Below are 9,244 nucleotides of genomic sequence, written 5' to 3'. Positions count from 1 at the left end.
AGGTCCAGGAGGTTAGAAGGACTTCCCAGGAGCAAGGAGGTGGGAGATGAAGAGAAAGGGAGAGTTGGTTTCTGGCTCGGGTCAAGAACACATTGGTTCACCCCTGTGGTTGGATGGATGCCCAGGGCTCCTCAGTGACATGGCCCCAGCCTCCCTTGCATTCTTTCAGAGCAGGGAGTTCTTCCAGGTTCCCCTCCCTTTCCCTTCTGCCAAAAACTTTTTCCTCAATTATAAGATCACTGAGAAGAATGAAATAAGTTGTTTTGCCTTTTTTTTTTTTTTTAAGAGAGGAGGCTGGTGGAGGCTTAACCTCTTCCCAGCCATGACCTTGGGCAGGTAATTTTACCTTTCTGAGACCCCTTTCCTCATACATAAATAATAGTATTTACTTCTCAGATTTGTTGAACAGATTTAATGAGAAAACATATTAAATACCATATAGTAGAACCTGAAAATCCTTCCCTTCTTTCTTACTCAGAGGTCAACCATTCTATCCTTGGTAGAAAGGAAGATATTACTTATCATGCTCAATATAATATGTTCTTACAGGAATATGATGTTCATCATCACCCTTCCCATCCACCAGCCCAGTTCTTCAGAGCTCAACATCACCAGACCCTCACCCCAACATCCAACTCACCCTGCCCCCCAATCTCACCACGTCCTTGGTCAAAACCACTGTCATTTTTTATGTGGGCACTGCTGGACCCTCATGACTCCTCACTTCCACTTGGGCCCCCTCAAACTAGTTTGCTACACAAATTGGATCATTTTGCACCACTGCTTAAAACCTTCCCTTTGCTCTTGGAATTCAGACCAAATCTTCTAAAGACACCCACAAGTTCAAGTGCTATCAGCTGGACCACTTCCCAACCTCATTCTCACCACACTCCCCTCTGTTGCGGAACTCCAGCCACTCTGGCCTTCACCCAGACCCTCCACCACAGGACCTTTGCATGTGCAGTTCCCTCTGCTTGGATCATCTTCTCCCCCTTCTTGCCCGGGTTACTTCCTATTTATCCTTCAAGTCTTTTTCAGAGAAGACACCCTGACCTCTGTGACTAGGTCAGGCCCCGTAGAACCACAAACCTCTTCTTCAAAGCCCTATAACTCAGCACAATTTTCCATTTGATCTGTGTGGTGATGACTTGAGTGTTGCCTGTCTCCCCCACCAACGGCAGGCCCCATGAGAGCAGGTCCTTGGCTGCTTCTGCTCACTGGCACTAGGCACGGTGCCCAGCACATAGTAGCTGCTCGATACATATTTGCCGAGTGAATGCACACAGGCGTGAATGGGTGCATGGATGAATGAGTGAGTCAATTCAGGAGTCACTCCTTATTGGAGTCTTTGCAGCCCATCTCCACCCCTGTCTCCACTCCCACTTAGCCCTAGGAGAATTGTCTACCCCCTTCTCTGAGCCCTCCTCCAACCATGGCAGACAGGCAAGACTCTTGCTAGGGCCAAATGCATCTCAGGGCCCACGCTTGTCTCCTCCCTCATCTCGTCTGTCAGCTCCTCATTCATTGGCCACTCCCTGCCCTGGCTTGGCCCAGCAACCCCTGAGCCTGCCTGGAAGCTTGGTAAACAAATGCATGCATGGATGGTAAGTATTCATAGGTTAATTCATTCAGGCATCCCTGTATAGGGTCTTCAGGGGAATCCTGGGTGCCCATCTTTGGGCTCAAGGGTGCTCTGAGCCGTCAGCACTTCCCTCTTTCTCTCTAGAGACCTGCCCCCCAGGGCCTTGGTCTGGGCAGTGTGGACTTCCCATGGCAGTGACTTACAGCCACCCCTATTAGGCCTGGGCTGATGGCCAAGGGGCAAGAGTGGGAAGCCAAGTACCGAGGGAGGGCCCCAACTTGGGCATAGTGACAGAGGGAGCGGCAGCCCCTGAGGGTGACTGAGAGTGAGAAGTATGTGCTTCCAGTCTCCCTTCATCAGGGCTAGAATTTGCCAAGGAAAGCCATCTCTGTTGTACCCCTGAAGGCTGGCACCCAGGTGTCATGCATCCCCTTGCAACAAGTTTCACTCTGTAGGACCTGCAGCCCTCACCCACGTTTGCAGCAAAAAGACACATAAGCCTGATTGGCCTAATCTCTACTCCAAACAAAGAAAGAGGCCCTGCCTGGCCCACCATGGCCTTTTCCTGTTTGCTTTGGACACAGCCCGTGGGCCCAGCTGGCTGGGATCTTTATCCTTTTGGAAAGGGGCTTTGGTCTTCAAAGCTGGCACAGCAGGCAGCCCATTGTTCTGTAATGAGAGATCCCTGTTCTGGGTACTGTGCCAGCCCCGGCTGGGGGCACATAGAGGGGCATGTTCCACAGCCCCCACATTCTCTGATAATAAAAAGGGATCCCTCTTCCAGCCCCCTGCCAAGGACCAGGCATGGCCATCTCCACACCCCACTGGGTAGCAGTAACCATGCTCTTCTCCCCTGTCACCCAACCTGCCCGCACACCTTGGCAGAGGGATCGTCCTCTCCTGCTTGAACCTGGTCTCTGGCTCCTCACTGCTTGTGGAATGAAACCTCAGCTCTGGCTTGAGCCTGAAAACCTTCTGTGGACTTGACCCTCTGGCCTCTCCTCTTTCCAATGCCCGATGTGGCTCCAGTTGTGGGTATTTCCCCAAACTCCCTGGACTTTTTCATACCTCTGTGCCTTTACCCATCCTGTTTCCACTGCCAGGAATGCCTTTCCTCTCCCTCCTGTCAAACTCCTACTCATCTTTCAAAACCCAGCTCAAACATCACTACCTTCTCATGAACAGGCAGCCCCTTTCCCCCGGGTGCTTCCCTGGCCTCTGGTTCACACCTCTATCACAGCACTTAAGGCCATCTACGTGTTCAAAAGCTTCTCACTAGACCTAGGCACCTCAAGGGAAGCCTCTGTGACTTTGTACACCCCTCCATGTCTAGCACAGGGCAGAAGCTCAACACTGGCTAAATGAATGACAATGTCCACAATCCTTGCCTTGGCTTATAGGCAAGGCTTATAGAACTTGGCTTGGCTTATAGATCCAGTGTGATCTAGCCTCCAGTGATTCTCTGGTCTCACCTCAAGCCTTCTCCCCCTGTTGCTCTGCCCCACTGGCCTCTTTTGGTTTCTCAAGCCCACCATCTCTTCCTTCCTCCACCCCCACTCCACCCTCACCCTCACCCTCACCCCAAGCTTCTCTTTGGGCCTGGACAGCTTCTGTCTTTCCCTCACATACCACCCACTCATCCTGGAAGCTCACTTCAGCGATGCTATCCTGGGGCAGCTCTCCCAGCACCCCCAAGATTCAGCGCCACGAGGATGGTATCCTCCATACCAGGCAAGCACCTAGTACACAGCAGGCAGGTAACACATGCTTGCGAAATGGAGCAGCCATAAGAAAACGAGAGGCAGTGGTTAAAGACCAAACTCGGCGTTAATTCAGACCCTGGATCCTCGGCACAGATTTCCCCTCTATGCCTCACATTCCTTCTTGGGCTCCTAGATTGTGCATACAAACCACTTTTTGTGAGTTTTGCCATATCTGTGATCCTCCTGTACATTATTTAGTTTACATTTTTCTTTAAATAAACTCACTACTTACTCTCCTTCTGAGCAATAACGACCATGAAGTCATGGTTGGATGTATTACGTTATATTTTTTCTGATACACATTTCAGTTTATGACTATTGATTTTAAAACTATTCATCTAGGTGGCTACTAAAATCATCTTGTTTAGCTGCACTCACTTGGGGAATCACTGCTCCACCTTGTATGATTCTGGGGTGGCGTCACCTGCAGACTGCCTTTGGAGTGGAAGATTTCTGCAGGGGAGCAGAATGTGTGCATTCCTTTTACCACTCATTTCTTGATGGGGGAGAAGCTGAGTACCCAGCCCCGGTCTCAACCAAAGCAGCCTTCCCATCTACGGGTTTATATATTTCTGCCCTGCCTATGTTTTGGTCTGGGAACAAAAGTTCTAAATTAAAAAAAAAAAATTAAGGTTGACAACAATCATGTTAGAGAATATTTGAGGCATAGCCACTCGTGTAGAAGACATTAATTGAATGGGAAAAGTCAGCCTTATCTCAGATATGGGGGTACAAGTTGCCTTGAATTCAAACATGACAACGCCAGGAGCCTGGGAGGGGCTGTAGTGGGGAAAGCCAGGACCAGCAGTCAGGCAAACAACTGTGCAGTCCAGGCTCCCTCACAGATCGCTGGGTCTTGGGGTAAGCTGCTGCTCATGCTCGCTCAACACCTCCCCGCCCTATCCTCCTCAGCTGCAGGGCTGGGCAGGCTGGGAGCTATGGAACAACCTGAAGCCCATCTGTCTGCTCTGAAGGAGCAGCGAGTTAGGAGCAGGGATGAGGCTGGGGCCCCAGTGCAGGGCACATTCTGGCCCCTCCAGCCCCTGGCCTTCTCCTAGACTTCTGAGGTCTCCACCCACAGCTGCATGAGGCTGGGCCTGGGCCAGCCCCCAGGGTGCTTCCTCTGGGAGCCCTGGACATTGTCCATCCTGTGAGAACCGCAGAAGGCCCTAATGGGAAGTCAGCTCCTGTTCTGGCCTCTGGAGCCCAATGCAAGGGCACTCGGGAGCGAAGGAGCAGAAGGGGCCCTCTTGGAGTCGGGGAAGTACACCAGCCTCGGAAGGGCCATTCTGGGCTGTGGATCCTGTCTGGAAACTCCCATCTGTGTAACTGAACAGATAATCACCATCAGGATAATCACCACCATTTGGCTCTTGAGAAAACCAAGGCACAGAGAAGTTAAGTGACTTGCCCAAGGTCACACAGCTAGTTAGTGGCAGTTTCTATTGCTTAACTATATGTGTCTCCCAAAGCATCCTCTCATACAGCTCCCCACATTTCCTACTATGCAGTGCCCAGGAGGGTTAAAAGACCACAGGAGGAGACACACACCTTTCAACATAACAACACATGACAACAAGTTAAGGAAGGCCAATCTGGGCAGGATGAAAGACCTGATCATCTTTTAGGGGAACTGTGTGTCCCTTCTTCTGAATTTTAGAGGCACACTAAGGGACATGGGGCAGGAGTGGCTGCTGCAAGGAACAGCTGAGAGACTGGGAACCTGGTGGAAGTCAGCTTGGGGGCTCTACAAAGGGGCCATGAACTCCCTGCCCCCAGACCAGGACCGGGAGCAGGGGCTGGTTCTAGCAAGTGGAACTTCTTATCAGAGGGGGAGCGCTGTGCTACCAGACACAGGTCTCTGTGGAGGACCCTGGCTTGCCTTCAAGGGTGCAGCCGAACTACTGTAGCGTCTCCAATGACGGACACCCAGGGTTGGGCCCAGGCTGGAGGTGATGGCTATTGCCCTGTGTGAAGGAAGGCACCCAGGGGACTCAGTGTGAACAGCTGGCCTACTGTCCTTGCCATCCCTCCTAGACTCTCGAATAGCCGCCAGCATGGGGTCCTGGATTTTCCACCAGAGCCAGAGGCCCAGGAACTAGGCCCCATTCCAATACCCTGATTGATGCCTTCCCACGTGGGGACCCCCAACCTGTCTTCTCAGAATGCTTAGCAATAAAACTCTTGAAGCAAAGGGGCTGGAGGACTTGGCTTAAGGGTTGTGGAAGTGGGAAGGAGCTGATGCCCCACTCCCTAGAAGGCTCTGGGGTAATCACAGGGCAGGTGGCTGGTCTGTCTCACGCAGTTGAGCCTGTTTCTCCATCTGTGGAGTGGGAGCAGCTCTCTGGGGTAAGCTTTCTTCCACTGATAGTCTAGCTTTACCCTAGGGCTTTTTAGGGAGGTGGGCTAGTGGAGGATGCCAGCCCACTGCCAGAGAGGGGCGAGGCACCCTGCCTTCCCCACCTCCCCTGCCCCCAATGTGTCCAAAAGGGATCTTTGGTGGATTGGAGGCCCATTTCCACTTCCGTGTGACCATGCCCTCATTTCTCCCCTCCCCCACCTCACATATCTACAGCCAGCTCCTCAAACACAGACAACCAACGGGAGGGCCCATCTAGTCCAAGACTCTGCTTTTACAGGTGAATAAGGCATGGCCCAGAGAGGTCCAGGTCAGTTAGAGACTCAGAGACTAAGCCATAATCATACCTTAGGCCTGACTGAGAACAGTGCTCTGACCATCCAACCACACTGCCTGGTTGGTGCAGTCCCTGGGCTGGGTTGGAGGGAGGAGGCGGATTCAAGTTACAAAACCCAAGGCATGACCCAACTGGGGCACCCGTGCCCACTGCACTGCTGGGGGTTTGGAGGTGCAGAGTTAGGGCCCCACTGGCTCATCTGGAGGACCCCTCCCCAGAACAAGTGCGGGCTGCAGTAGGTGCATTGATTGTCTCGGCTGCCAGGGAGTGCTGGAGCCGGCGCTCCGTTCCTGCCTCAGGAGAACCCTCGAACTATGGGGTTGTAAGGAGCAAGGGAGACGACGCTTGTTCAGCGGGAATTCCCTTTAAGCGGTCGGGGAGGGCTTTGGACGGAGGCAAAACGTCCAAGGTTAGCTAAGGGGGACTCCTGCTGCGGCCTTGACCCTGGACCACCCCCGGCCCCCCCGTCCTCCTCTGGGGGCTGTATAGACCCCAAAGGCTGGACGGGATTCCGTTCATCTTTGGCTCCGCCCCACCACTAAGAGTCTGAGCTGCGGTGCCTCATAGTCACCACGCTCGCACCTCTGTCCCCACACCACCCTGCCTCAGACCCCAGCGGGGTAGAGTCCGCTGCACCAGCGGAGTCTCTCCATCTGCCCTCCCCCAGAGGCGCCGGCAGCTGCCCTCCCCGCCCTGGGGACCACCTCTCCAGGTGGGCGGCCCCCTGCCCGGCTGATAGGCCCGCTGCGGAACCAACTCGGCCGCGAGATCATAGCGGGATCTCAGCCAAAAGAATTCTTCGCTCTCCTTGGACCTCAGTGTACCGGTCTGAGAAGGGGGAGTCGGCAGGGACGTCGGGGTCTCTGCGCGCGCTTGCGCCGATGTCCCTTCCTCGCTGTGGCTGCCGCCCCGCAGCTGCCCCGCAGCCCCTCCGCGCCCCGCAGCCCCTCTCCACCGCGCTCCACTTGCCTGTGGCCGCCAGGGCGCCCGACCCTGACCTGCTCGGAGCCTCCTCTCCCGAACGACGAGCCGGACCAGCCACGGACACTGCCCACCAGGACCTGACTCCTCCTTTCCCCTTCTTTGTAAAGGGAAGTAACCTGACCCGACCACTACTCCCGGGTTAATCTCTGCCCCCCCGCAGCTCCGCCTGGACTCCTCCCTCGCCTGCCCGCAGCCTCCCAGGAGCATCCTAGATGGGGAGCCGCTCCAACGACGGCCGGCCCGCAGGCCCTGGAATTGTTCTTCGGTTCCAGGTCTCCCGCTTCCACACCCCACCCCGCTACGCCCCCCAGCCCCGCTGTGGCCGGAGCCCCAGGGCCCCGCCCCCCATCTGGACAGCATCTGCCCTTGGGGGAGGGACACAAAGCCTCGACCTTCGAGTTGGGGCGCGGGGGGTGGGGGGAGCCCCACTCATTCAAAAAAATAAACTGGGCATCCCCCGGAGATGGCTGTTCCAGATAACTGAATGTCGGCAGCACAGAATTTAACTTTCGTGATACCTGGGGCTCATCATTAAGAAGGCAGAGAAGCAGCAGGACCTAGCAAAAAAAATAAAATAAAATAAAGACCAGAGCCAGGAGTATGTTGCTTCCAGAGGCTGTGCGGCCAGGGGCAGGGCACTCCTCTTCTCTGGGTATCTTTTTTACTGGGCAGTACCAGACGATATTTGTATTTCCTTCCTATGGCTGCTGTAACAAATTAACACAAACTTAAAACAACTCGCTTATTATCTTACAGTGTTGTAAGTCAGGTCCAAGATGGATCTCACTAGGCTATATTCAAGGGTGTCCACAGGGCTTCCTTCTGGAGGCTCTACAGAACATCCATTTCTTTGCCTTTTCTGGCTGCCCACATTCCTTGGCTTGTGGTCCCCTACCATTTTCAAAGCCAGCAGTGGCCTATCCAGTCTTTCTGACATTGTATCACTCTGACATTAACTCTTCTATGGCCTCCTGCATCTGCTTTTAAGGATCCTTGTGATTACATTGTGTCCACCCTGATAATCCAAAATAATCTCCCTATTTTAAGGTTAACTGATAGCAATTTTAATTACTCTTTGCCACATAGCAAAGCATATTCACAGAATCCAGGGATTAGGACAAGGGCATCTTCAGGGAGGGGGCATTACTCTGCCTACCACAAAGTTCAAGATACCTTCCAGAATCTCAGGTTTAGAAGCAAATTTCGAGATCACCCAGTCTAATTGACTCTCCCTCATCCATTACTGGGATCTGTGGGACAGTTTAGCACTGCATCACCATGGTCCAAAGTGGTTGCTTTTTGACTGACATGCACTTTCCCTTCCTTTAGAAACAGCACAAGTGGGCTAGGGCACTCTTAGTAGCAGCCTTGCTTCCCCTTTCTCATTTGTTCCTGTGCTCTGAAAAGCCAGGTCACAAGTTTATTGGAGTATAGAATTGTATGTGAAGTAAAAGTTGGCTCTGAGTGATACCCTAGCAGCTACTCTGGGCCTCCAGTCTCATGCTGCCTGGCCCCCTCCTCTAGCATATTTGACATAATCCTCTCTATGGCTGACAAGCCAAAGAAAGGCTCAATCAGGCCAGGAGAGAATCTTCCATTCTGGGTCCCTGCCTTTCTGCTTTAGGCTCTGAGGGCATTCTGAGAGTAATACACAAGCCACTGTGGCAGAAATGCAACCCGACTTTCTGGAGGGCAGTTTGGCGATGGAAATGAAGTTCACTTTCAGGAATTTAGCCTGATGAACTAGAATATTCATGGACAAGGCTTTTACTGCCTTGTATTACTTATAATTCAGGAAAAATCAGAAATAGCCCAAATATGCAGCTATAGGTGATTGGTTGAGTAAATTATGGTCTTCCCATATAATGAAATACTATCCCACCATGAAAAACAAATCATGTTTTATAACTACTGAATGAAACCGTGGGAGAATTTTTTTTTAAATCCCAGAGTGGGGAAGTCCTTTATAAATATTATACAAAACCTGAAGCCTCAAAAGACAAAAGATAAATTTGACTACAAAAAAAATTTTTTTTCTGCAAAACAAACCACCACAAGCAACGTCAATAGGAAAACTTCATACTGGGGGAAAAATTAGCCTTAGCCTTATCTTGATCACTGTTGGAGCTCAGAGGTAGGTACACTGGGAGTTCCTTATATCGTTCTCATTACTTTTGAGTATGTTTTCAAATTCTTGTAATAAGGGGTTAAAAATCATT

Source organism: Mesoplodon bidens (genome assembly GCF_964165515.1).
Source record: "Mesoplodon bidens genome assembly, chromosome: 3".
NCBI lineage: Eukaryota > Metazoa > Chordata > Mammalia > Artiodactyla > Ziphiidae > Mesoplodon > Mesoplodon bidens.
The sequence above is the reverse complement of the archived record's forward strand: the minus strand, read 5'-3'. Positions refer to the sequence as shown.